Source organism: Tursiops truncatus, chromosome 16 (genome assembly GCF_011762595.2).
Source record: "Tursiops truncatus isolate mTurTru1 chromosome 16, mTurTru1.mat.Y, whole genome shotgun sequence".
Classification (NCBI taxonomy): Eukaryota; Metazoa; Chordata; class Mammalia; order Artiodactyla; family Delphinidae; genus Tursiops; species Tursiops truncatus.
Window position 1 is genome coordinate 60,572,251 of NC_047049.1, and position 26,791 is coordinate 60,599,041.

The window sequence follows — 26,791 nt, forward strand, 5'->3', positions numbered from 1 at the left end:
AAGAGGACCACCACGGGGAAAGGAGCAAAAGCCCCCCTTCCCCGGGATGTGTCGAGTGTGAGATGACTGAATGCAGATGTCAGGTAGGCCATTAGACACATGAGTCTGGGGCTTGAGGACACAGGGCAGAGCCGGAGATGCGGTCTGACAGGTCTCAGGGGGTCACAGTTTAAGACAGGGTGATGGAGCCAGGAGTTGGGAGATGTGGGTTCTGAATATCAGACTGTTCTCTATCTGGTTTTGGGTAGACACGACCTCCCTTTGCTTCCTGCTCCTCATTCACAAAATGAAAGTACTAGAGGAGGTGCTTTTCAAAGTTTCTCCAATCCCCAAACCTTCTTTCTTTCTGGTTTGCCACCTTCTGTCTTAAACGGTGACTCCTCAGCCTGTCTGTAGTCATTTTACACATGAACAAAACAGCACTGAATTCAGGGAGACCATCACCTCCTCCAATGTGGGCATCATACTTCTGTTCACAGAACCTCATTGGCCGCCACTTTTATTCCACAAGCATTTGTCAAGTGCCCACTCTGTGCCAAACACCGTGCTAGGAACCTGGATGTCTATCCGAGTGCAGCCAGCCCACAGAACTGCTCTGAGTGTGACGGGATTCAAAGCAAATTTGGTTGCACAGTGATGGAAGAGCTGAGAATTCAAATGGGGGATGGTGAGGTAACCCAGAGTTCAGCAACAGCAGAAACTTGCTAGCCCCCCAGGCTGGAGGGATGAAGGGAGGAAGCAGAGTCACCAGGATCAGGGTCACGCAGCGGAAGATGGGACCACAGTGGACCTGGCTGGTGGGAGCTGGAGACACAGCTACTGCCAGAGACACTGCTTAAGGTCAAGTGTGAAGAAGAGATACCCTGATTTCTCCCTTCCCCCAGCCCTCTGGCCTCCCCCCAGTGCCTCCCTTTGGCCAGCCCCAGCCAGAAGCTGCAGACTCAGGTGGGATGTGGGGTCAGCCCTGCTATGATTCGAAGCACAGCAGAGGAGAGCAGGGAATGGATCTGAGGGGAACAAGCCAGTACCGCACACTAGGGACACAACTGTGAATACCAGGCAGCCCTGTCTTTGAGGCAGTCCCAGTCCAAGAGGGAGACAGACAGGTAAATCAAGTTCTTCCTGGCTAGGGTTTCCATCTCTCAAACTATGTCAGGGTTGTCCACCAACAGCTCAGAGTTCTCCCCACCTGCCTTTCCTTAGGAAACCTTTGCCTCTCCCCCCAAACCTTTGGGGCACCTCTTACCACTTCATGTGGCTTTGGACAAGTCTCTCAGCCTCTCTGAGCTCTGGTTTCCATTTCTGTAACTGAGGTCATGGCATCTGCCCAGGCTTCCTCCTGGGGCAGTGTGAGAGCACTTTGACAACCGTAAAGAACCATAGACATGCAACCTGCCCAGGGCCCAGCATCATGCAAACCCCTGTCCTACTGAGGGGAGCTCCCCCCTGAGGAAGGACCAGGCCCTGCTTTAACTGTAACAACTAAAAGGGAAGGTCCTCCATCATCTCACCTCCTGGCCACAGGGCAGAGCACAAGGCCCCGGCCAGCCAATCAGAAGCTCCCCTCTCAACTTTGAACCTTGAAGAGAATCACAAAGTTTAGAAATAGTTTAGAAGTTATGGAAGGTACCACACCGTGACCGACAGCACCTGGGCTTCATTCTCAGCTGCATTCTTGGCCACCTGCCTCCTTTGGTTCCTGTCTGTTTTCTGGGCCTGTCCTGCAGCCTCTGTTTGATTCTGCAAGCACTCCGTCTTATCTAACTAGTAAAGTCATTTTCTGAATCAATTAGCCAGAGCTTATTTCTGGTGCTGGCAACCATGAGAACCCTGCCTGGTATGGACCATATTGAGGATTCTCCTGTCAGTTGTAGGGGATTACAGTACAACATGGGGTCAGCATTGCCAGAGTACCTCCATCCCCCCTTTCCCAAGATTTAAGAAAGAAGGGAAGGAAGGAAGGAAGGAAGGAAGGAAAGAAGGGAGGGAGGAAGGGAGGGAGGGAGGGAGGGAGGGAGGGAGGGAGGGAGGAAGGAAGGAAGGGTAAGAGAGAGGGAAGGAAAGAAGGGAGGGGAGGAAGGAAAGAAGGAAAAGAAAGAATTGATATACTGGCTCCTTCCATATCGGAATGACCTTGTCCAGGTATTTCCAGGAGTGGCCACATCTCTGTAGTGGGTTCAAGTTCATCTTTAGCTCAGAGACACATTTGATTTTAGGATCCTCAAAGACGGGGACCATGTCTTTGTTCATTCATCTAGCGAGGTTTCCTGGAGGGTCCATAGTGTTCCAGGCTCTGGACTGGGTGCTAAGAACACAGAGAAGCATATGACATTATTCTGGTCCTCAGAGAAGCTACAGTCCAGTTGGAATGACAGATATAGGCATAAGACGCTGCCATTCTTGAGGCCAGGACCAGGTTCAGCAGTGACAGAGGGACCCCCAAGAAGGGTACAGTCCACCCTAACCAAGGAGACTGGGGAAGACTTCCAAGGGGAGGGACCACGAAAGCAGAGCCTTGGAAGATGAGTGATCCTGGCCAGATAAGGCCAGCAAGGGCATCTGTGGTAGAGGGGGCTGTGTGTGTACAAAGTCACAGGGGCATCACACACTTTAGAGGCTTCAGGTAGTGGGGCAGTAGGGCTGGACCAAGGTGTGCTGGGAGAGGTGAGAGAGGAGTCTCAGGAGAGGGGTAAGGGCCGGACCATGAAGGGCCTGGTATGCCACACCTGGGCCTGGGGATCACTGAGCAAATGAAGCTGGTGGTGGGGGCGGATGGGCTTGGAGGCGAAGATGTCCAGTATGATGCATGATAATACTGAAAAGCACGATGAACTAAAGGATGGAGAGGAAGAGACTGCACCGTCCCACAGTGGCCCTGGGCTGGCATCTTGGAGGAATGGGCATCTCCCCTTCGCTGTCTCTGTATCCCTAAAATACCAAATAATCTGCTGACCCACTGGCACTCTCAATGAGAAAGGACAGGAGGAAAGGAGGGAGAGGGAATCCAGATCTGCTCTTTTCAATCTGTCCATCCTATTAAACCACCTGGGACTGAATCGGCTTCCCCCTCGGCCCCTTGGCACCCCGGCCCCACTGGGGAGCTTTCCACCCCTCCTTTCTTCTCCAGGAATGGAGGCGAGGCAGGGGGGTGTAATGCAAGGCTCAGGAGATAGAATGCAGTGGACCTGGGTCTTAGCCAACTTGTCTGGGCCTCAGTTTCCTCAGCAGTCAATGGGCGCATAGCCCCCAGCCTCCCTGAATCCCTCCCAAGGTTGCCGTTCAGGTCGAAAGAGAAAAACACACACTCAAGTGCTTTATAAACTGTGAAAATAAAACAACACTCAAAAACAAGTCTCTCCTCCCCGTGAGCGCCGATTATTATTTTTAGCGCACATAAATGCCTCTCCTCTGGGCACCCTCCATAACAGCGTCCCTTTCCCACTTCGGCCGTTTCCTACTCCCCCTCTATTCCCAGCCCTGAGCTGGTGCGGAGCCCTGTGTTACTTCCTGTCTGCATCTGCCCGCTCCCCTCTCCTGGGGCAGCGCCTGCCACCATAAACCAAGCATGTGTGCTCCTGAGTTTAGTTTGTGGGCCCTCAGAGCTTCGCACAGCTGTGGCGGCTGGATGCAGCTTGTGAATGAGCGAGGCCGGAAGGCGAACAGGGTGGGCTGGGGCCACACATCTGCAGAGTCGGGGGCCCCCAGGGAACCCCCGCGGGCATGGCTTCGCTAGCCCCCTCTACAGAAAGTTTCTCTCTCCTCCATGAGGCCTAAGGAGCCAGGCTCCTCCCCTCACGCTCCTGCCCCACTCCCTGCTCCCCTCTCCCATCATTTATTTATAAGGTATTCACAGCAAAATGAATGACAAAAAGTTAGGAGCTAATTAAAGCTGGCACAGATTGGCACATGGGCGCATGAATTATGCATTGGTGCGAATGGCACTTGGTGGCATGGACTGGCACCATGTGCTCTGGGCACTGGTAGGAAGTGGGCACGGGGCCCCCTGCTCTGCCAGGGTCCCCCGCCCTGCCTCTCGGAGGGGCCCTCCACCCAGGGCCCTCTGTCTTTCTCTGGGGGCAGCTGGAGCCCTGTCCGCCACTCCCCGCCATGGGCGATTGCTCTCCGCACAGCCCAGCATAGCATGTCCTGCCTATGAGTAGCATCAGCACCATAATCAGAGCCTGGACTCAGCGCACAGAAGCAGGTCCCTGGTTCTCCAGGCATGTGCTTGCTGCAGCCCCTGCACACAATGGGCAGGGCTGGGCTTCTCAAAGAGTGCCAAAGCCTCGACATCCAGCCAGCTAACACTGACACGGGCACCCTGCAGCTAGAGGACGCCTTTCAAGACCAGGCAGTTCACACCTCAAGGTGCCTTCACAGCCGGAGAGCCTGAGGGGAGACGGGCAGGCTCCCTACAGAGCTACACAGACAGTAATAATAATAATAGTAATAGTAATGCCATCAGTTTAAAATGATTTTTTTCCAGACTCTGTTCCAAGTGCTTTGCATGGATTTTCTCACTCGGTCCTCCATGAAGAAGACACTCTAATGATCCAATCTGACAGATGAGGAAACAGAGCCAGAACAGAAATGTAAAAGCAGGTTGCCCAAGGTCACTGGGGGCAAAGTCTGAATGAAACTAAACCCAAGCAGTGAGGTCCCAAGCCCTGCCTACCTGTGGGCCCGGGGAAGCGGTTCTCAACCCTGGCTACACTTTAGAAGCTCCTGGGAGGAGGGCCGGGGATGTAAACATAGGATCAGAGATTCGGATTTGACTGGTCTGGGCTAACATCTACACATAGATGTTTTTGAAAGCTCCCTGGGTGATTCTAATGTGCAGAGGAAAACCGCTGGTCTTGGGGGGTGGGGTATGGGTATCGACCCCCAGACCACAGATATGAGTTCTTGCTCTGCAGCTACTGACTGTGTGAATTAGAGCATATGGCTCAACCTTTTGGGGCCTCCATTTCCTCATCAGTAAAATGGAGTTAGTAATAGCTTGGGCTCTGGAGTTGGGCTGTTTGGGTTTAGTCTGAATCCTGGCTCTGTGGCAGAGAAGTTCTTGAACCTCTCTTTGCCTCAGTTTGCTCATCTGTAAAATGGTGACAATGCTAGTATAGTTGTTGTGAGAACTGAATGAGTTGATGAATATAAAATGGTACCCAGGAGCCATGGGCATTAGCTGTCCTGGAAATGGGGAACCTTGCCCCTCCTGGCCCAAAGGGCTGGGGCAAGGATCAAAAGAGGACCCAGATAATGCAGAGAGGCTGTGCGCACTGACAGACACAGTGAGACGCTGTCAGTCAGAAAAGACTGGGTCTCCTGGCTGCCTGTCCCGGGTCCTGACTTTCCTTTGCACACAGGAGACAGGAATACATTATCCTCGCAGACGTTTCAGACCACACAGACAAGCCAACCCTCTCAATTTGGTGTGTATCCTTCCAAGTAATGTTCTATATACACATGCAAATATATAGTTTGGGGCTGGGGGCAGGGGTGGGAGAGAGAGACATCTATCATAGAACACTTCTCTTCTTTTGAACCATATGAATGGTTCAAATATAAAAATAAATATAAAGGGGAGGCTCCAGGCAGAAGGAAAGTGGTCCCAGATGGAAGCTTGGATATTCGGGAAGGAAAGAAGGGCAACAGAAAGGGAAATATGGATAAATACAAATGAATCTTGGTTGTATGAAACAATACAACTAATGTTTAAAATACGAGAGAAAATTAAAATACACAATAGCACATGAGTCAGGAAGGGGGTAAATGGAGTTAGAATGTTCTAAGGCCCTTGCATTGTCTGGGACATGGGTGAAAACGTGATGTGTGGTAAACGTTAGTAAGTCAAGGATGCCTGCTCTATCTCTAGGCTAACCCTAGAAGAATCGTAAATGGATGGATATAACCAGTCAGTAGGGGGGAAAACTGAATAATAAGGTTGCATGTGTGTGTGTGTGATTTTAAGAAATATTTGTTGTTTATAAATAGAGTCACACTTCACATATTGTTCTATAACTTGATTTTTTGCTTTTAAAAATATATCCTGGAGCTCTTTCCACATGGGTACACAGAGGGGCTGCCTCTCTTGTTAATCTGCCAGCATGCATTCCATAGAAGGGTGGTGACAGAGCTTCAAACGGGGTTGGGCCCTTCCAAAGTGGGACCTGTGTGCCACCCACAGAACCCGCCCTGGCTGCAGACTGCGGGGCAGAGAGAAGGCAACGCCCCTGGGCACGTCCACAGCCTGGACTGGGGGGACAATAAGCAAGAGCTGCCGTCCCCAAGGTCTGAGCCCCAACCCTGGCCCCATTAGTCACACACCAGAAGACCCAATGTCCTGTAAAGAGGGAGGCAGCTGGCCCCGCCTCCCACCTCTGGGCCCTATTGCAGTCAAACTACCCCAGAAAAGAGCTTGTTCCCATTTTCATGTCGCCTGACATGAAGAATTAAGGGGAAGCATCAGGGTGGCATTCAAAGCCCCCAAGCCTCTCACCCTAAGAAATCAGGCCCAGCATACCTTTGGGCGTCATCCCAACCTCTCTTCCCGACATAGCCTCTATCTCAGCTGGCAAAATACACAGAGGTGGGTACAAGGCTGATTAGTGCGGCACCCTTTATAACGGGGGGAAGGGGAGCATTGGGGGGAGTTACGTCTCCTCAACAGGAGACTGGTTAAACAGACCACGCTTTGACTCATCTGTTCTATGGGCCACTCACTCTGCTCTTCAGACCTCCCCATCCCCTGGCCTAGGCTCACCCTGTCCTCTCTCCTGCCATTGCCCACTGCCCTCCCTGCTCTCTGCTGAAGCCCATTTTCCAAGCCCCGCCATCTCCCAGAAGCCTTCCCTGCCCACCTCCTGGACGGCCAGGAAGTCTCTGATCCTCAGGACCCTCACTCTCTGGACGACTCCCGTATGGAACCTTCAGTGATCGTTTTGTCTTACGTCTGTCTGTCTTGTTTCCAATAAAATCATAGCGCCCAGAGAGCAGAGACCAAGGTGTATCTGGAGGAGTTCCAAACAGAGATCCAAAGACCCAGGATTCAGCCCTGACTCTGCCGTGTTCTGCCTGAATGGCCTTGAACAAGGTATTTCTCCCCCGAGCCTCTGTCTCCTCATCTAACCATGAGGAGTGAGTTCAAGGTCCTCCCAGGGTTCCTCCTGCTCTGAGAATCTAAAGTCATTTCGTGCTTTTCTGTACCTTCCTAAGAAGTAATAAAAACGAAAATTTTACATCTTAAGGCGGTTACACCCACAATCTCACTTAATCCTCACAACGACTCTATGAGAATGGCACTATTATCGTCTCCATTTCACTGATGAGAAAACTGAGGCAAAGGAAGGCTGTATCAGTGAAGTTAAACTGGGCCATGGTGTAGTACAAACAAATTCTGAAATCTCAATGGCAATAAAAAGTTACTTCTTGCTCACATACCGCGTAAGGCTGGTGGGATGGCTTTCCTCTGAGGGTGACTTGGGGACTCAGGGCGCTTCCATCTTAGAGCTATACTCTAACACAATAGCCCTGTGGGGTATTGCAACACAAACACATACCCCTGTGGCCAAACACAGGCCACCGTGACAGGGCAAGACAGGGATGGAGGAGGTCCACAGGCTCTTAACCACCTTTCCTAGAGTGACACGCACATCACTCCTGATTGCATTTCTCCAGCGGGAACTAGTTAGGCACATGGCTCCAACCTAACTGCAGGGACCCTGGAACGTGTAGTGGATGAGCACCAAGAACCTGCAGCACTGAAGCTAAGGAACTTGACCGAAGCCACACAGGAGGTGCTGGAGTCAAGGATGTGAACCCAGCTAGCAAGACTTCAGAGCTTTCTGCTTAATTGCCACTCTACATCGTCTCCGAGGAGGTACCAGGTCCACAAGGGCCGGGTTAAGAGGCTGATGGTGACAGGTAAGGTGCGGTACGATGGACTGGCATTGCGAGCTGAGAAAGACAAAGAAGAAATAGCAGCCAGGCAGAAGTAACAGCAGGCAGCCACCGTCCATGGAACAATCCTTAAGTTCGCGTCTGCTGAGCACCTGCAAGGGGCCAGGCATTTTATAAAACGTTCCACCTGATCCTCTCAATATCTTGGCAATAAAACCCACTTCCACTCTACAGATGAGGAAAGTGAGGCTCAAGGAGGTTGAGCAAACTGCCCAAGGTCCAGCAGAAGGGAAGCATCTGGATGACCGCAAGTCCCTCTGAAGGTTCTCACCCAGGGCCCTGCAGAGGGCTTGTAAGTGAGGACTGAGTTGAGGCATGAGCTCCCAGTCTGGGCCCTGCCAATCCTTCGCTGCCAAAGCCAGGACAGAAGTAGCCTGGAGGAGGGTAAAGGGAGCTGTTGCCCAGGGCGTAGTGAAAACTCTGGGGACAGACCAGCCCCCAGGGACAGAGCAGTTCCCTAGGGCCCGGCGCTCCAAGGGAATCCAGATCTGCGGTACGGGCGCCACCTAGAGGCCCAGTTTGGTGCAGCACCTCTCACTCTACGGGACCCCGCTCGCAGTCCTGAAATGGAGGGAACACAGGCTCTCTTTTTAGAGAGACCGGAGCCAAAAGCGCGGGAGCTTGGTGCTTGTCCTTCACCATCTGCTCCACACACGCCCCATCCCCCAGCATTCCTGTCCCCGGCATCCTAGGTCTCTCCCTAGACTTGTTTTTATCAAAAATATTAATTGAGGGCTTCCCTGGTGGTGCAGTGGTTAGGAATCCGCCTGCCAATGCAGGGGTCACGGGTTCGAGCCCTGGTCTGGGAAGATCCCGCATGCTGTGGGGCAACTAAACCTGTGCGCCACAACTACTGAGCCTGTGCTCTAGAGCCCACGAGTCACAACTACTGAAGCCTGCGCGCCTAGAGCCCGTGCTCTGCAACAAGAGAAGCCACCGTAATGAGAAGCCCACGCAAGGCAACAAAGAGTAGCCCCCCGCTCCCCGCAACTAGAGAAAGCCCACCCCACGTGCAACAACGAAGACCCAACGCAGCCAAAATTAAATAAATAAATTCATTTAAAATATATATATATATTAATTGATGGGCCAGGTACCCTTATGGGCTCGTTTTGGGACTGAGAGTCCAGATTCTTGGGTTCAGTATCTACTCAGTCACTAGCTGGCTGTGTGACCCTGGGTAACTCACTGCCGCTCTTTGGGCCTCAGCTACCTCACTTGTAAAATGCAGATTACAACCAGAGGTAACATAGCGGGGCCTGGAGTTTGAATCCCAGCTCTGCACTTCCTTGCTGTGTGACCCTTTGGGCAAGTTAATTAACTTCCATGTGTCCAGTTAAGTCATCTGTAAAATGGGTGGATGATGCCTATTCAAAGAGTTTTATTATCAAGATTAAGTTATTACTTATATATGTCATATAGTATATCCAGTACTGGGTTGAGTCTTTCTCCCTTTCCTAAACTACCTCAAGTTTTAAAGCTAGGGTTCGGGGTCCAGGGCTTTCCTACTTTATCTCTAAGAAGGGTGGCGATCAGCCCCTGGATGTCCACACTGCAAACGTTGACCCTGCCTACAAGCACAGACCAGGGAGTTCCCAGAAGCCCCGGTTCCTGGAGCTGAGTTCCTGACCAAAGTCCAGCCAGTACATGGGGAGGGTCCCCCATCTCCTCCTAAGGCCACCTCTGGCTTCACAATGGGATTCACCTCTTGGTGATTCATTGCTGTCCTGGTGAACGGCATCCATCCCCTGCAGTTGCACAGTGTGTAGCCTTCAGGGCTTCGTGGCAGCCCTGAAGCTGAAACTGTCAGTAATTAAAAACAAGTGCACTTGGATGTCAATTCTGTCTCAATTCAAAAAAGAAAAAGAGGGAAAAAACTTATCTAATGAAGACAACCAGAAAATTAAAAAAAAAACAAGTGCACTGGGATACAGGCCGTACCAGGCGCAGTGGGAGGAAGAAGCCATAGCAGGCAGAATCCCTGCAGCTTTAGAAAATCTTGGAAAGACCTGTAACTCCACCTAAGACAGAGGCCCAACTCTTCCTGAGGCCAATGCTTGGCACACTCTTCCTGAAAGAGCCAAACTGGCGTGGAATTAACCCCAGCTGTTAACACTTACAGACCCAGTGTTGATCTCCCTGAGCCTCAGTTTCTTCATCTGTAACATGTGGGTATAATCCTTGGCCTGCTTACCTTCTCTGGTTGTGTGATAAAGATCTTGAGTCCTCTAGAAACTATCCAGTCCTGTTCAGATGTGTTATTCACATCCCTACCTCACCAAATTCATTCACTTATTCATTACTAAGCACACAGCTAGGCAAAGGGCTGGGGATACAATGGTGAGTGCAACAGGCATCCTCCTTTGACTATACACCTTAGGGAACAGAGGAGAAAAGATGTGATCCGTACCTGCCCAGGGGCACCGCAGCCTCCCTCTCCTTCCCCTGCCTCCACCTCCTTCTGGGAAGAGAAGTAACCACCAGCACTTATTTAGCATTTACTAGGTGCCCAGCACTCTGCCCAGTGCCTCAGAGACACATACCATGTCTTTTCATCCTTTTTAGCAAACTCTGAAAGGTTGGCACCATCATCCCCATTGTAAGGATGGGAAAATTGAGGCTCAGAAAATTTTCCCTTTAAGCGGCAAAAGCTGGATTCAAATCCAGATCTGTTTGGCTCTCCAGTGAGAGTTATTCCTTGAATTATGCTGGGAAATGATCATCATTCCTGAGTGCCTCTGATGTGTCAGGGAACAGGCACCTTATTTACTTCATTTTCCTTACTCCCCACACCAATGCCAGTTAGGTCCACTCACCCAGTTTTACAGATGAGGAAACTGAGACTCCAAGAGAATAAAGGAAGCCCTGTGCTTCCCGTGCCATCCTGGCTGATGCCTTGGGAGTCAGACAGATTACAGTAATCAGCTAATGCCTGAGTGGGGCTCTGAAGATGCAAAGCCCCTTAGTGAAAACACTAAGGATGATAATTAAGTCGGAAGGTGGAATTAGCTGCACAGGGGGAGCGGGCTGCAGCCATGAGGAGAGGATTAGTGCCTTGCTGCCCGATTAAGCCGAAGGCAGGTTGAGAGGGAAAGAAACTGAGAGAGTTTTACGGTGTTGCTCACGTCAGAGGGAGTATGTGACTGTGGGCCTCCCAGGCAGCGATCACACCGCAGTGTTGAAGGGATGAAGCCGCATCCACAGAAAACAAGGTGGGTCCCCAGCGTCCTTTGCCTTTCTCCCGTCCGTCCATCCATCCATCCATCTGACAAATACTAAGAGTCTGCTAGCTCTCAGGCACTATGGATACAGCCAAGAACAAGAGAGAAAGCTCTCATGAAGCCCCCAGCCTGGTGGAGGGACACAAACATTTAACAATAATCACATAGCAAGAAATTGTTGCTCATCTTTTTAAGTGTAATAATGGCATTGTGGTTATATTTCATAAAAGAGCCCTAATCATTCAGAGATACCTACCAAAATATTTATAGATGAAATGATATGATGCCTCAGATTAATACAGGGAGGGGGAGTGAGTGCGGGTAGAGGTAAAAAAAAGACCGGCACCGAGTTGGCAAATTGTTGAAGCTGGGTGATGGGTTCATGAGGTCTATGTACTATTCCGCTTTCGTTCGTAATTGTTCACAATTTTCCATTTTAAAAAAAGTCTAGGGCTTCCCTGGTGGCACAGTGGTTAAGAATTCACCTGCCAACACAAGGGACACAGCTTTGAACCCTGGTCCAAGAAGATCCCACATGCCGCAGAGCAACTAAGCCTGTGTGCCACAACTACTGAGCCCGTGTGCCACAACTACTGAAGCCTGTGTGCCACAACTACTGAAGCCTGTGCACCTAGAGCCTGTGCTCTGCAACAAGAGAAGCCACAACAATGAGAAGCCCGTGCACCGCAACCAAGAGTATCTCTTGCTCACCGCAACTAGAGAAAGCCTGCACGCAGCAACGAAGACCCAATGCAGCCAAAAATAAAATAAAATAAATTTTTTTTAAAGTCTAAAAATAGGCAGATAAATAATTATAATTCATGATAACTGCCACAAAGGAAAAACAAATATGTGGTGAGAAATTATTATAGAGGGACCTGATTTCAACTGGAGAGCCAGGTGTCTGTTTTTGGCAGGGTGAGGCATTGAGACATCCTCAAGCTAGTGATTGCCCAAGTAAGACTTTCTGTCTCTTCCACCCTGAAGGGAGGGCTGGCAGTGTCCTGGGGAGAGCTCTACCTTTTGGGCATCACCGGCAGCCTTCTGGCAGACCAGGGTCCTGGAGAACACAAGACCAGCCCCCAGGTCCCTCCTCGTTGTGATGGAAGGAACAGGAGGCCCCAGGTGCAGACTGCACCCACCACTGCTCATGCCTGTGTCATATGTGTGCATTGCTATCTCCTGTGAGCGTCATTAGAACCACCTCGAGGGAGGGGAGGTGGGCTCCCCACTTTACAGATGAGAAAAACAAGGCTAAAAAAGGGAGTTAAAAAAAGACTCGCCCAAAGTCAGCAGCAGAGCCAAAGACTCTGTGCTCTCATCGGCATCTCCCCATCTACCCCATCTACCCCACACCTGTTAACACAGCCATCATTCCTGGATCACAGGTAGAGGGAGTGGAGAGAAACTGTTAACAAGAAAGACAGCTGGGACCTCAGGTGCTGTGGGCCTAGAGAAGGCAAGGCCATTCCTCTTGAGGGTACAAGCCTAGAGGGCTAGGGCAGGTGACATGGGAGTGAGAGCTGTAGTTTCCTGGAAATGTGCAGAACCAAGCGGCCTAGGGTCTCTAACATCAGAGGATGCAGAGTTCAAGGGTCCGCACACACCCTTCCCCACCACCCCCACAAGTAGGACCCTCAGGTGCAGAGCTGGCCAGATGTCAGTATCTGTGACAGAAAAGTCTCCAGCTCTGAGTTAAGGGCACATGCTTGGGCACAGCAGCGGGCTGGAGGGCGTAGGGACCAGCCTTGGACCCAAGGGACCTCAGCACTGGAGTGAGGGAGCCTCTCCAGCTGTGCCCTCCGTGAGGCCAGTGCACGCATCATCTCAGCGTCCCACGGTGGGCACTCTGGCTGTGCCCAAAGGTCGGAGACTGTAGCAGGTCTCGTGACAAAATTGAACTCCTGACTGCCCTGAGAAGAGCAGCAGTGACAGGTGAACATAACGTGGGCTGGCCCTCTACCCTTGTGGGTAAGGAGCTCACCGTTGGGACTCAAGCAGAACTGGGTTCAAATCCTTGGGTTCAAAGCCACTTAAATCCTCCGACCCCAATTTCCTCATGGAGGGGTGGGGTGGGGAATGAGACAATGAAAGCAAAGCATTTAGCAGAACATTCAGCCTCCATCCAGTGGGTGCCAGCCACCATCCTCCGCCTCACTGGGCAGTGACACCTCCTCCTGTTCTCACCTGTGCTGGTGTTCCTCTAGAAGCAGAGCCGAGACAAGGGTTCAAGTGCAGGTAGTTTATTGGAGATGATCCTAGGAAGCCCCAGTTGAAGAGTGAGGAAATGAGACAAGCAAAGGAAGGAGACAAAAAAAAAGGTGTATTATTGAGCAGGTTACCATTGTAGACACGGGAGCTCCAGGCCACAGGGAACTCTGGGAAACAGTGGTAGAACAGTGGCTCTCAAACTTGAGCGTGCATCAGGCTCTCTGGGAGGGCTTGTTAAAACACCAACTGCTGGGCCCCACCACCCAGAGTTTCTGATTCAGTAGGTGTAGGGTGGGATCTGAGAGTGTGCATTTCTAACAGGTTAAGCGCTGCAGGGCCACACCCTAAGAACCACTGGTATAAAAGATTTCTTAGCGTGATCCTACTTGACTGCCAATGGTTACCAGTTCTGGGTCCATCAGTGTTTGAGGGCTGCTTCCAACCAAGGGCGTTAACTCTCTAGCACTTCAGCTTGCTCACTGGGCACGCCAAGCTTGCTGCCACAGCCAGAAAAGCCCTACTAAACCCCATCGCCAGGGCCCAGCCAACGGAGGGCCTGTGGCTGGGATGCAGGGTAGGCAGGGAAAGGGCAGAGAAGCCTGCAAGGTAGTTTGACGTCTGAATAAAGGACTTCAGTGGGAGCTAAGGGCCAAGGATGCCTTTGTGTAGGGCCCTAGCAACACACTCACATGGTCAGGTGTTTTTGTAAAATTAGCCAGCGTTCTGTTGTGTTTTGTTTACATTCTAAACAAGTTTCTTTTCTACCTGATTTTATATTTGCAATTTGTTATTCTTTTTCCTAAAGAGGGCCCCCCAATTGTCTAAGCTTCAGGACCCAGAAAGCCTGGATTGACCCCTGCAGGTAGGCCTATAGCAGCTTCTGTTGCTGAATTGAAATGGGTGTCCACTGCTTGACTCAATAAGAACACAGACCACCTGGGTTCAGGACCACCCGTTCAAATTCCAGCTTTGCTACTCTCTAGCTGAGGTACTTTGGGCAAGGTGCCTAATCTGTCTAAACCTCCGGTTAACCATTTACAAAATGAGGCCAGAAATCGTACTTTCCCTGCAAGATCAAATGAGGATCAAATGAAATAATCCCGGTAAAGAGCCAGGCCCACAGTACGTGATCAATCAATATGAATATCTTTTTATTAGTTCCCACGGTTTATTCTTGCTTCTTATCATTTGTCTTGATAATCTCTTTCCTTCAAGTCCAGGTAGGAGGGAAGGAACTGGGGACTGGAAAAGCAGACTCCTCTGGGACCTGCAGGTCACCTACCTCTCCGGCTTCCACACTTGCCCGCCCAGCCTTACAGGCCTCGCGCCTTCGCCTGGGCGCCCCCACCGTTGCCGGGCAACTGCCGCCTGCCCCCCCCCCCCCCGCGCGCGCGGGGATTGGCTGCGCGGACCGGCTCCCGGCGTGCCCCGCGGCTCCCGGAAGGCGCGCTTGGGCCTGTGCTTCAAGGGTTGGCATGGGATTGGTTCCCAGCCGAGGTGAGAGCAGCTGGCCGGTCATCGCTACTTGTCGCTAGGCGAGACGGCCTCGCGGGGCTGAGGATCCGCCGCATCCCGCCTGGCAGATAACAGCAGTGTGAGTCTCCGGCCAGTCCGAGCCTCAGAAAATGGGTCTGGGTCCTGGAGGCCGCTTGGAGCACCCACCGGGCGGCTTGGGCCCCTGTCCAGTAGCCCCTGCCATGCCACCCCAGCTCTGGGCCCTGAAGCCCGGAGGCCCAAACACTCCTGGATTTATCCCACCAATTTAGCCAACATGGTTCAGCTCTGTGACCTTGGGTAGAATGACTATCAGAAGCTTTGTCTTCCTGGTGCTAGTATCAATAGTGATTAATAATGTGACATTGTTAATAACTGCTTACTTTCTACCCTTGATAAGCATACTATTATAGAACCATTCTGATCCTGAGAGGTATATTACTATGCCTATTTTAGAGAGATGAGGAAATTGAGGCTCAGAGAGAGATTTAATTTGCCTTAAGTCACACAGCTCCAAGAGGCCAGTTTTCCAACCCAGAGTGCAGCTCCAGAGGCCAAGGTTTTAACTTAAAGGCTTCTTGTGAGGATGGATGTCACATCTTAGCCAAGTGCCAGACACCTACTAAGTGCTCAAGCAAGGTTAGTGGTCAAATCATCACAGTCATGGTAACAAGTAATAACAGTCATATTGGCATGAAAGGGTGACTTTGGCCAGAGCTTTGTCAGAGACATATTGCTTTGTCCACTTAGGACAGGGACAGTCTGGGAGATGTAGCTGCCCCACTCCAGAGTTTCAGGTCCTTAAAAATGCTGAAGCTGCTGTGTCTTTTACTTTCTACTTAACACTTCTCTCCACTTCTATTTTTATCTCATTCCTCTCCTCCCTACCAGTCACTGCTAGCTACAGGGATGAAGCCCTTTGTCTCTGAAAATGGCCAGGTTTGTGCCCTGAGTTTCAAAGGGACAATCAGTAACTTCAGAAGTTCTCACTTTTATTGGCTAAAATGGAAGTAGTGAAAACACCACCCATGAAAGGAGTTAACGCGAGCCTGAACTTAGAAGGGGGCCTTACCTAGGCTGTGACCTTCAAGCAGAACACAGTCTATGGTTTTCAGGGAAGATAGATGTCCGTGTTCTTCCTAAATGTTAGAGACACTTACCCATCCTGGGTTCTGGGGACTCCTGCCTGGGTCTCAATTTCCCTGCCTTTAAAATAATAAAATTGAATGATGTTTGCCATATCCAAATACTACCTGTATCTTTTAAATCTGATACTCGTTAACTCAGCTGCTTTACTTAAATTTACTTTAAAAAGCAAACTGTGTATCTTTACTTCACTGGAAAACCAATAATCACCTGTCATAAATAGAAGGTACGAAGCTCTAAGTAGAAATACAAATAAAAACAAACCATTGTTCTCAATTCTAGTGGGCAAGACCTTGAACTGAGGCCTGATCTCATTTTGTTAAAAAGGAAGAAGAGGGCTTCCCTGGTGGCGCAGTGGTTGAGAGTCCGCCTGCCAATGCAGGGGACACGGGTTCGTGCCCCGGTCCGGGAGGATCCCACATGCCGTGGAGCGGCTGGGCCCGTGAGCCATAGCCGCTGAGCCTGTGCGTCCGGAGCCTGTGCTCCGCAACGGGAGAGGTCACAACAGTGAGAGGCCCGCATACCGCAAAAAAAAAAAGGAAGAAGAGCAAGTTTTAGCGAGGTGTTGAAGATACTCACAAATTAAACTGAAAGTTCCTCCTATGGATAATTAGGATTGAAAGAACTGAAAAGGGAAGAACTTCCCCGTGCTGAGATTCTGTGTTGTTGAATGCTCTGCTGGATGGCACCTAAATTCACCCAGCACAGTACCAATAGTTCACTCTCAACACTTGGAAAAACAGTGGAGTCCTGGAGTTGTCTAATAGCCAGCATTTGGGCTGATTCTCTCAGGGTCTGTGGGGCAGGTGGGGAGCGGGAGATAGCCCCTAGCGGGTCCACTGCAAGCCTTGTCTCCCCTTGCCCTTCCTTCTCTACATATGCCATCTCAGGCACAGGTGAGATAAACAGCCGTTCAGCAGAAGTTGATGTGCACCAAAGGCTGTCTGACTACTGTCTGCATCTTCCCAGGACCACAGAGGGCAAGGGGGAAAGAGCAACTCTTCCTGTCAGAGCAACCAACTACTTCCGCATCAGAGTCTCTGCATTGCCAAAGGGTATCTGAATAGGAAAAGGGGACATTGGGAAAGGGTCTTATATGGAGCAAAATGTGGATAATGACACCAGCAACAGCAAGCCAAGGAAGAGGTAGGGGAACCTGATGGGGCCTCAACTCATGGCGTGCAGTTGTCGGCTGCTACCTCTCAGCAGCCAACTTTCGCCCCTTCTGTCACCTGAGGACCTGCACCCTTCCAGGATGGAGATGGAGGAGGACCAGGCAGGACCCCTCTTCCTATAGTTGCTCCTTGTACAAAATTCTAGGCTTCTTGGGCCTCCCCCACCCCCAGGATGGAGCCCATGGCTTTTTTTAGAATCGTCTAGTCCCCATGGTTTAGGGGTTACCATAGTGGCAGCGGCATGGAGCTCTATCTTCATACCCTGAAGTGGTACAGACACCCACTGTCTAGATACTGCTTAGGAGACAAAAAGGAGGCCAGCCATCGACGAGGGGACTCATGTTCCTGCCCACGGTCTGTCCTGTGTGTCTCTAGGGGGTGAGAAATGGCTTAAGGAAGAGAAGAAAGGGAGCCCCTGGAATCTCGATGAATTTCTACTAGTCCTGGCTACATTTCTAATAAGGCACGGCTTTGAATATTTAGAAAGACAGAGAAGAGGAAATAGGAGGATAGACTCAATGAGGAAAATAAGAGGTTGACCTGGCTCAAAGGAAGTGGAATTCAAACTTCTAGTAATAAAAAGGAACATCTGTGGGCCCGGGGCAAGACTACCAATGGAGGCCCATATACCATGTGTCTCAATACGTTAGTTATAAATCAGGTAGCAAACTTAAATACAATATATTCTCCCTCCTACCTTGACACATACATCGTTATAACAACCCAGAAGGTTTGAATCTGGAATTCTCTGACTGGAATGTGATGGCTCTGTCCCACACCTGGAGAAGTCTCCTATGCACAATGTGGCTACCCCAACCCGTATGTCCCAACTCAGTACCACTTGCACACAGCCATCCCTTGAATCTAGAAGTTCCTCGAGCAGTCTGCCCATGGGGGGATGGACCTAGGAAAGAGCCTGCCCAGGTCCTGGTTGCAGTTTGAGCCCATTTAGGCAAGGGATCCTGGGTACCCAGAGGATGGTCCAGAAGGGGGAAGAGGTGTGACCTCCAGGCTGTCATGTCCCCTTAGATCTGCAGATTCCTTGCCCCATGGAATGGGGTTACAAATGGACCTACAGGTAGTTTAATAATAACAAGAGCTAATATCTTGTATACCCTTTGCAGTTTACAGGGCACTCTGCCCTGATCAGGATTTTGAGATATGCAAGATTAATATCCCCATTTTGCAGGTAAGCACACCAAGGCTCAGGGAGGTGAGTGACTTGCCCAAAGTCCCCTGATTGTGAGCTCTGCACACTGGCTCTCTATTTCAAGAACTGAGCTGGTTAGTCCTTACCCGTCAGGGCAGAGCCCAAAGGTCTGGAGCAGCAAAAACAAGGAGAGGGGAATTTCCTGACATCCTCACAATAGGCTATGGATCAGCCATTAAATACCAGCTGGTGTGGCACTAACAGGCTGGCACATTTTGGCATATGACCCTTCCCACCCCTTCTCACAGAACTGTGTGAGCAGAAGGCGAGCCAGAGACAACTACTTCTGAAAGACGACTTTGATAAAGCAAGGCCAGACTTCTGCGTTCTTAGCTCACAAAATGTTATTAGAAAATGCAGTCAATTCAGTTTCTGTTTCAAAAAGGGCTGCTGTCTGGTAATGGCTCATTTCCCTTTTTGAGTCTCAGCAAAGACTCAGCAAAATGAAAAACAGTTAATACCACCTCAGCAGCTAATGGGTGCCCGAGAACAGGTAGGAGGCGTGACCGCACCCCTAGCAGGAGGCGGCCCTGCACCCCCCGACTTGCAACTCCAAGCAGTGGGCTGGGGCTGACTCAGCCCTCAGGCCCTACCCTTTCTCACTCCCTCCTCCCTCCTGAATACTGATGGTGAAGGGAGCAGGTGGGAAAGATGCAACTGAGGAGTAAAGCCATGGGGCGCCAACCTTGGGGGCTGGTGGAGAAGATGAGCTTGGCACTTAAACAGTCTCTGCCCCGATCCGTGATCAGCTTAAGGAACGATGTGCGAGCATCCACAGTGCGTTTGCTACTTTAAAGACCTTCCAGTTCTGAGCCCCCGACTGGAACGGGAGCAGACAGAGCCCTTGCTCTCTCTTTGCTCAGGCCAGGTCATCAGCTCCTGACAGCCCCTCATCCGTCTCTGGTGGCCCAGCACCTTTGGTTCTCCAAGTGGGGTTCCTAGACCGGCAGCATCAGCACCGCCTGGGAACTTGTTAAAAAATGCGCCTTCTCGTGCCCCACCCCAGACCTGTGAAATGGGAATCCCTGCAGGCGGGTGCAGCAGTCTGCAGTCTCCCAAGTGCTCTGGCGATTCTGATGCGAATTGCTGCTGTCAAAATCTTTAGGAGCTGGAGTCCTGGAGTCAGACCGACCTGGCTTTGAATCGCAGTTCTGCCACTTAGCAGCTACGTCTGAATCTTAGTTTTGGCACCAATAAATTGGGGATAATGCTACTTCCTCATAGTGGGATTGAATGGATTAAGATCACGTGTTAACATGCTCGGCTCATAGTGCTGGATAAACCGTGGCTCTTGTTTCTCTGGAAATCAGATTAGATAGGGTGGCCTCAAGGAGGCCATCATGGAACTGCTCACAGGCCAGGGTGTCAGGCCCATTCGGCTGTGTGGCTTCTGACTCATACCTAAAGCCCCCTCCAGCCTCCTGTGTCCTGTGACTGAAACTGTTGGCAGATCCAGTTTATTTCCCAGCTTCCCTAAATGGAGCCCTCCCACCCCTGAGAGCGTCACAGGCCAACTTCCTCTCTGCAGTGACCTCACTGGCTAGCCGGCGGGACCTGAGGCATTTGCAGGCAGAGGCTCTGTTCCTCAGTTACAGTCTCCACTGTTCTTCATCAGAAGAGGGGTGAGGATCACCCTTGACTTGACTTCACAGGGTGATGGGGAGAAGGAATACTTTAGCACAGATGAAGAACTTTATGTGGATTAACTCATTTAATCTTCACAACAACCCCATGAGGGCAGGTACCCTGTTTTATAGATAAGGACACTGAGAGAGGTTACGAAACCTGCCCAAAATCACCAATAAGAGATAGAGTCATGATTCAAAGTCAGGCAGCCTGGCTCCAGAGTCCTGCCCTTCAGCACTGTGCCCAGTACAGGGACACCATCGGATGGGACAGGTCATTGTAGCCAGGCACCCAGGGGCTCTGAAGCCTTGGAACATGGCCCCTTTGACAACTGATGGAAGCTATGGCTCCTTGGTCCACGGCAAGCACGCCAACTTCCGAATATGATCTCAGGGTTCCGTGAGCCTCGCATTCCATCCAGAGGTCTCCAGTCGAGACCTGGGTAAGAGTCTTAGAAGGAAGTAGGAAGGACTTAGAAGTCTAGGCGCATTAGACATTCCGCCCTCATTAAACTCCAGAGAGCAGGACTGGGACCAGAGCAGCAGGGATGGATGCTGTCGGGTGAGACTGCTGGGGAAAAGATCCCATGTCCTTCTTCTGTCCAGAGTGAAGTGTGTGAGAGGTGTGCTGGGAACATGAGGCTGTTTCCAGAATAAGAGCGGGACTGAGGATGCTCAGTCTCCTTGGGGCTCCGGGACTCCATCTGGAAGAATCTGCAGGACAGCACAGGCCTGGTGCCAGCCCGTCTAGAGCAACCCAAGTATCGCCCTGCCAAGAGGCAGGGTGACCGCAGGGCCCCTCCCAGCTCTGGGTGTGTGTTTAAGTCAGGGATAGGAGGTGTGGTGATCCCAGGACGCCACACGTTGCTCTGTGTCTGGGAAGATGGGCCCCCTGGTTCCTTGGTACCCTGGAGCGGATACACGCAAGGCGTCTGACATGTCAGGTCCACACAGTGAGGCTCCTGCCTCTATCACACCTCTGTAAACCTTGCCTTCAGCTTGGTGAGCTCGTGGTTCAAGCGCCCATGAAGACTGTAGCCTTGGTTACTGAAGACCAGTGACTCCGCACCAAATCCCACAGAGGCACGGAGGGCAGGCTGGGTGCCTGTTGTCACTCACACTGGACAGCTTAATCCAGCCTCCTGGAACCCCATTCCGCCCACCCAGCATGTGGCCCGGGGCTCCTCAGATCTGCAAACCATTTAAATTGGCAGTGCCCTCTCACTCTTCTAAGGCAGCGGAGTGGAGAGGAGAGGAGACAGGCTTCAGAGTCTCACCGCCCTGGTCTGAATTCCAATTCAGCCTCTCGCCGACTTAACCCCTCTGAGTCCCAGTTTCCCTCTCTGTGAAATGGGATGCCAGCCCCACCTGGCAGGGTTGTTATACATGGCACAGCCTAGCCATTGTAGGTGCTCAGTAATCAGCACCTCCTTTACTGTGATGCAGGCCGCGCCCTGCCCTGCTACAGAAGCCAGGCCTGCTCAGAGGCTCTCAGCCAGGCCAGTGCCTCACAGAGTCTCCCTTAGAGCGGTGGTCTGTGACATCACCCAGCAGAGAAACACCTTATCCGACCAGTGCTCTTCCAAGGTTAAAGGCACCACACCCCGCCTGCGGATAACAAAGCAGAGTGTCATCCCATGGGCCAGAAATGCCTTTCCAGCTGCCTCCACCAAAATGGTGGGCAGGTGAAACAAGCAGGCGATGAGAAAAGGAAAAGAGCATCTGTACTGTCCAGACAGAGCCAGTGGACACAGCTGGAATCTTCCCAGAACTCTGCACTTAAGAGACTTAAATGATGCCCTCTTACTCTCATTCACAAACCTGCCTGCATCCGAGAGCAGACCCCAGACTCCCAGCCCATCCTCATCTCCTCCTTTCTCTTCCTTCCTCCTCCCTTCCTCCCTTCCCTTTCTCTTCTTTTTCCCTTTTTAAAAACATCACTGGGTGAGCAGCACCATAAAGCCACATTCCTGGGGAAGCTCCTCCAAGCAGACTATTGGCCCCAACTACGGGCAGCACTTGGTGCAGGGGAGGGGCCAGGAGCTGGGATGCGGAGGCCAGCCCAGCATCCAGTGAGGAAGAGAAACGAGGGCAGTGGGTTAGTACTGACAGTGTAGCGTCAGGTAAACAGGAAAGGTCTGAAGACACAGCCTTCTAGGAGGAGGTGATTAGCACTGATTATGCACCAGGCTCAACTCTAAATGTTTTATACGCATTCCTGGTTACCATCCAGTGTATACAACCACCAGACGCGAGGCCGGGACTACAATCACCGCCGTTGTCTTTGCGAGAACAGAGTCAGGTTGAACTTTCCCGTGGTCGTGCAGCTAGGAAGTGGTGCGGGCTCAAACCTAGACAGTCCTGGCTCCAGGGCGCAGACTCTCGGAACCATTTTGGACACAACCAGATGGCCCTTTCTAAAGGGCATCTGGGTACCTGGCCACATGTCCACGAGGAAGGCAGGGTAAGTGTTGGGGTGTCTATTTTTTCCAGCTGAGGCTTAGAAAAAAGTGAAGTGGCTTTTGCCCAGAGATCAGAGCGAGGGGCAGAGCTTGGTCTGGGGTCTTGGATTTCCAGCTTTCTGCCTCGTGCACACTGCCTGCCCCAGGTCAGGCAGGACCCAGGCAGGGGCCTGGGCATCAAACAGCAGGCACCAGAATTGGAGGTGCTGGCCCAGACAAATGCTGGGCCTGGGGACCAGACAAAGGGTGGGCACTGAGCACTGGGTACAGGGTGCCCGCCATGGGGGAGGCATTGGGCATCGCAACAGACTGTCCAGGCAGCAGCAAAGAGTGTGAAGAAAACACATTTGTTGAGGATCTGCTATATGCTAGGTACTCTGACCTACAATACTGGGGCATATTTAATCCTTCCAACAGCCTTGAGAGACTTTTCATTTTAGATGTGAGAAGGTGTCAGCGAGACTGGGCCAATGTGACCCAGCTAGGAGGCGGCAGAACCAGAATCCCAGCCTCTGCCGGGCATCAGAAGCTATGACTGACTCCCCCATCCCAAGCTGCAGACCCCGATCTCCCTTTAACTTGCAGTCAAGGGCAGGAACTGTTCTCAGTGGGGTGCACAGGGTCAGCTGACTGGACTCTTGTGGGGCACAGAGCACAGCCGTCATCATTGCTCTCCTTTGGAGTCAAGCCCACAGCAGCCTGACGTTGAGGTTGTCCTCTCAGGCTGATGCTGCCTTTCTAACTCCCGCATGGCCAGCTCCTGGGCGGGAGCAGAGGGTTTGCACTGTGCCCTCAAGTCACCTTGTTACAAACGCTGTGAGCTGATGCAGCTCTGCCTGGCCATGAGGTTTGCCCGGGGTAGTTCATTGGCACCGCGGGTAGTCACAACTCCTGGACTTACCACCCACTTTGCAGATGAGGAAACTGGCTCAGGGTGGCTTCGTAACTCACACAGCCAGTGCCTGGTGGGTCCATCAGCAGCAGTCACGCTGGGGTGACCTCAGCACCAGGGGCTGGCGTGGGGGAGATGGGGACATGGGACCAGGAGGGCAGGGGCTGGGGACTGAAATGGACTGGACAGAGCAGGCCTGGAAGCAGCCCAAGATGCCGTGCCTGACAAGGAGTGGTCAGAGTGGTGAGCCTGACGTGGCCCAGGGTCTGCATCCATGGGGGCCCAGTCCAGTATGGGGTCTGGCCAGCTGCAGTAGTCAGATCAACTAGGCCAGGGTTCTGGGCACTGTATCTACTCAGAAGAACACTCCAGCAATCCATGAGTGAGAAACAGGGGTGACAGAACCAAGGAGAAGATGAAGGTTCAATATGGGAATATGAGGGCAGGGTGGGTGAGGACCTCTGAGTTCAGGAAGACCTAGGTTTCTTGTCTAGGGCACTTAGTAGCTGAGTGATCTTGGGTAAGTTACTCAACCTCTCTGAGCCTCACTGTGTTCAGCTACAGATGGGGGAATAATGCAGATAAAGCATCTGGCACAGGGAGCACTGGGCCAGGAGTCTGAGCAGCTGATGGAAAGGCTGCCCAGTACTCTGGGTCTGTGGCCAGGTGGCTAGTCCCTGCCTCCGCCGGCTAGTGGGGCTGAAATTCCTTGTGGGATCCTGCCTGGGTCAAAGCCGGATTGGAAATTGGGCTGACCCCAGCCAACGGGTGGAGAGTAGCAGTGACTCAGACCGCAGGCATAACCGGCACCGACAAAGCTGCCACCAAGGAAGTGATGTTGGTAAAGTAGAAACTAGATACTTTCATTCAGAAAGCACACAGGGTTAAGATGAGCTTGGGCTTAATAGGCACTTGAAAAGATGCTCAACATCGCTAATTATCAGAGAAATGCAAATCACAACTACGATGAGGTACCACCCACACCAGTCAGAATGGCCATCATTAAAAAGTCTACAAGTCACAAATGCTGGAGAGGGTGTGGAGAAAAAGAAACCCTCCTACACTGTTGGTGGGAATGTAAGTTGGTGCAGCCACTGTGGGAAACAATATGGAGGTTCCGCAGAAAACTAAATATAGAACTACCATATGATCCAGCAATCCCACTCCTGGGCATATATCCAGACAAAACTATAATCCAAAAAGATACGTGCACCACTATGTTCATAGCAGCACTATTCACAATAGCTAAGACACGGAAACAACCTAAATGTCCGTTGACAGATGAATGGATAAAGAAGATGTGGTACTGGACTTCCCTGGTGGCGCAGTGGTTAAGAATCTGCCTGCCAGTGCAGGGGACACGGGTTTGAGCCCTGGTCCGGGAAGATCCCACATGCCGCGGAGCAACTAAGCCCGTGTGCCACAACTACTGAGCCTGCGCTCTAGAGCCCATGCGCCACAACAACTGAAGCCCACACGCCTAGAGCCCGTACTGCACAACAAGAGAGGCCACTGCAATGAGAAGCCCATGCACCGCAACGAAGAGTAGCCCCCGCTCACCGCCAACTAGAGAAAGACTGCATGCAGCAACGAAGACCCAACTCAGCCAAAAATAAATAAATTTATAAAAAAGAAAAAAGAGGATGTTGTACATATATACAATGGACTACTACTCAGCCATAAAAAAGCACAAAATAATGCCATTTGTAGCAACATGGGTACAACTAGAGATTATCATACTAAGTGAAGTAAGTCAGAAAGAGAAAGACAAATACCATATGATATCACTTATATGTGGAATCTAAAGTATGACACAAATGAACCTATCTATGGGCTTCCCTGGTGGCGCAGTGGTTGAGGGTCCGCCTTCCGATGCAGGGGACACGGGTTCGTGTCCCGGTCTGGGAGGATCCCACGTGCCGTGGAGTGGCTGAGCCCGTGAGCCATGGCCACTGGGCCTGCGCATCCGGAGCCTGTGCTCCGCAACGGGAGAGGCCGCAATGGTGAGAGGCCCACGTACCGCAAAAAACAAAAACAAACAAACAAAAAAATGAACCTATCTATGAAACAGAAACAGAACCATGGACCTTGAGAATAGACTGGTGGTTGCCAAGGGGAAGCGGTTGGGGGAGGGATGGAGTGGGAGGCTGGGGTGAGCAGATGTAAGCTTTTATATCTAGAATGGATAAACAACAAGGTCCTACTGTCTAGCACAGAGAACTATATTCAATATTCTATGATAAACCATAATAGAAAAGAATATAAAAAATGAATATATATATATGTATAACGGAATCACTTTGCTATACAGCAGTAATTAACACATTGTAAATCAACTATAATTCAATTAAAAAAAAAAGATGAGCATGGGCTTTAAATTTAACCTCCAGTAGAATAAAATCTTTCAACTGACTTCTGGCTTTCTCTCTTCTATCTGAAGTTCTGTAGTAAAGCATGCCATGGTCTCAGAAGCCAGGACCCTGCAGTAACCCCCCCCTCACATAACGTCAAAGCTGATTAGAGGGTCCCGGGTGTTCTCAGGAGCACTGGGCTGAAGACAGCAAAATGAATGGGCTTTGCTAATAATACCCACACCTGGCTCAAGCCTCCTCGTGTCCCCATGCATGTAGGAACCCACTAGTTAAAGAGTCAATTGGCTGCCTCTAGCTGTCTTTGTTGAATGAAAGGAGGAAAATGTAGACGTGTATGGCATGGAAATACACAAGGGCATGCACAAAAAGCTGCCACTTGGGATTAAATCAGAGTACTACCAGACAAAGGCAACCTCTCAGGGATTCTCCTCCACCTCTTTCACTGAAAAATCCCCTTCTCTTTAGCAAGTTTTGTTCACGCCCCAAAACACGTGAGCTAGTTCCACAAGCTTCCTGGGGTCACATGAGACTTGAGACCCAGAGCAGACAAGCCCCATGAGCTGCTATTACAATAAATGGGCGACAAGGGTGACTGAACTCCACTGTCTGCCCCTCTACTTGGAGATGTATTTTTATTTACCTTCCTCTCTGAGAAGGAATGATCCTTTGCAAAATGCCCACTAAAGTGAGCAACAAAGAAAAGTGGGCAAAAGCCCGGATAACCCTCCCACCAGCCAAGCAGCCGGCCCCTCTTCCGGCAGCGGCCGCGGCAGCACAGCTGGCACTGCGAGCCCGTCATCTCCTCAGCTCCCCTCAACGCTGCATCATCACGCTGGCCACCCTCTTCCCCATTCACTCCACGCTGATTCCAAATCAACTCACTAACGGGAAAGCTACCCCCCTTCAACAGAGCATGCGAGGCCCCCAGCCCTCCTCCTCTGTTAGCTCCAGGGCGGTCCCTACCCCTGAGCTCAGACCGCTGTTGTACCTTAAAACAGACATGCTCCCCATTGATAAGATACCTGAG

General features: G+C 51.2%; 1 protein-coding gene across 1 annotated transcript in view; it reads right to left on the reverse strand.

Annotated features, from left to right (window-relative positions):
* The window catches only part of LOC101316782 (cadherin-23), a 387,052-nt gene extending 360,278 nt beyond the window's left edge, over positions 1-26,774 (reverse strand). Inside the window, exons 1-2 of the mRNA XM_073793692.1 lie at positions 13,365-26,774; positions 11,082-11,256 (exon numbers count right to left, since the gene is read on the reverse strand). The gene's annotated coding sequence lies outside the window, so the exon portion shown is untranslated. The remainder of the gene's footprint in view (positions 1-11,081; positions 11,257-13,364) is intronic.
* Between the last annotated feature and the right edge of the window lie 17 nt (positions 26,775-26,791).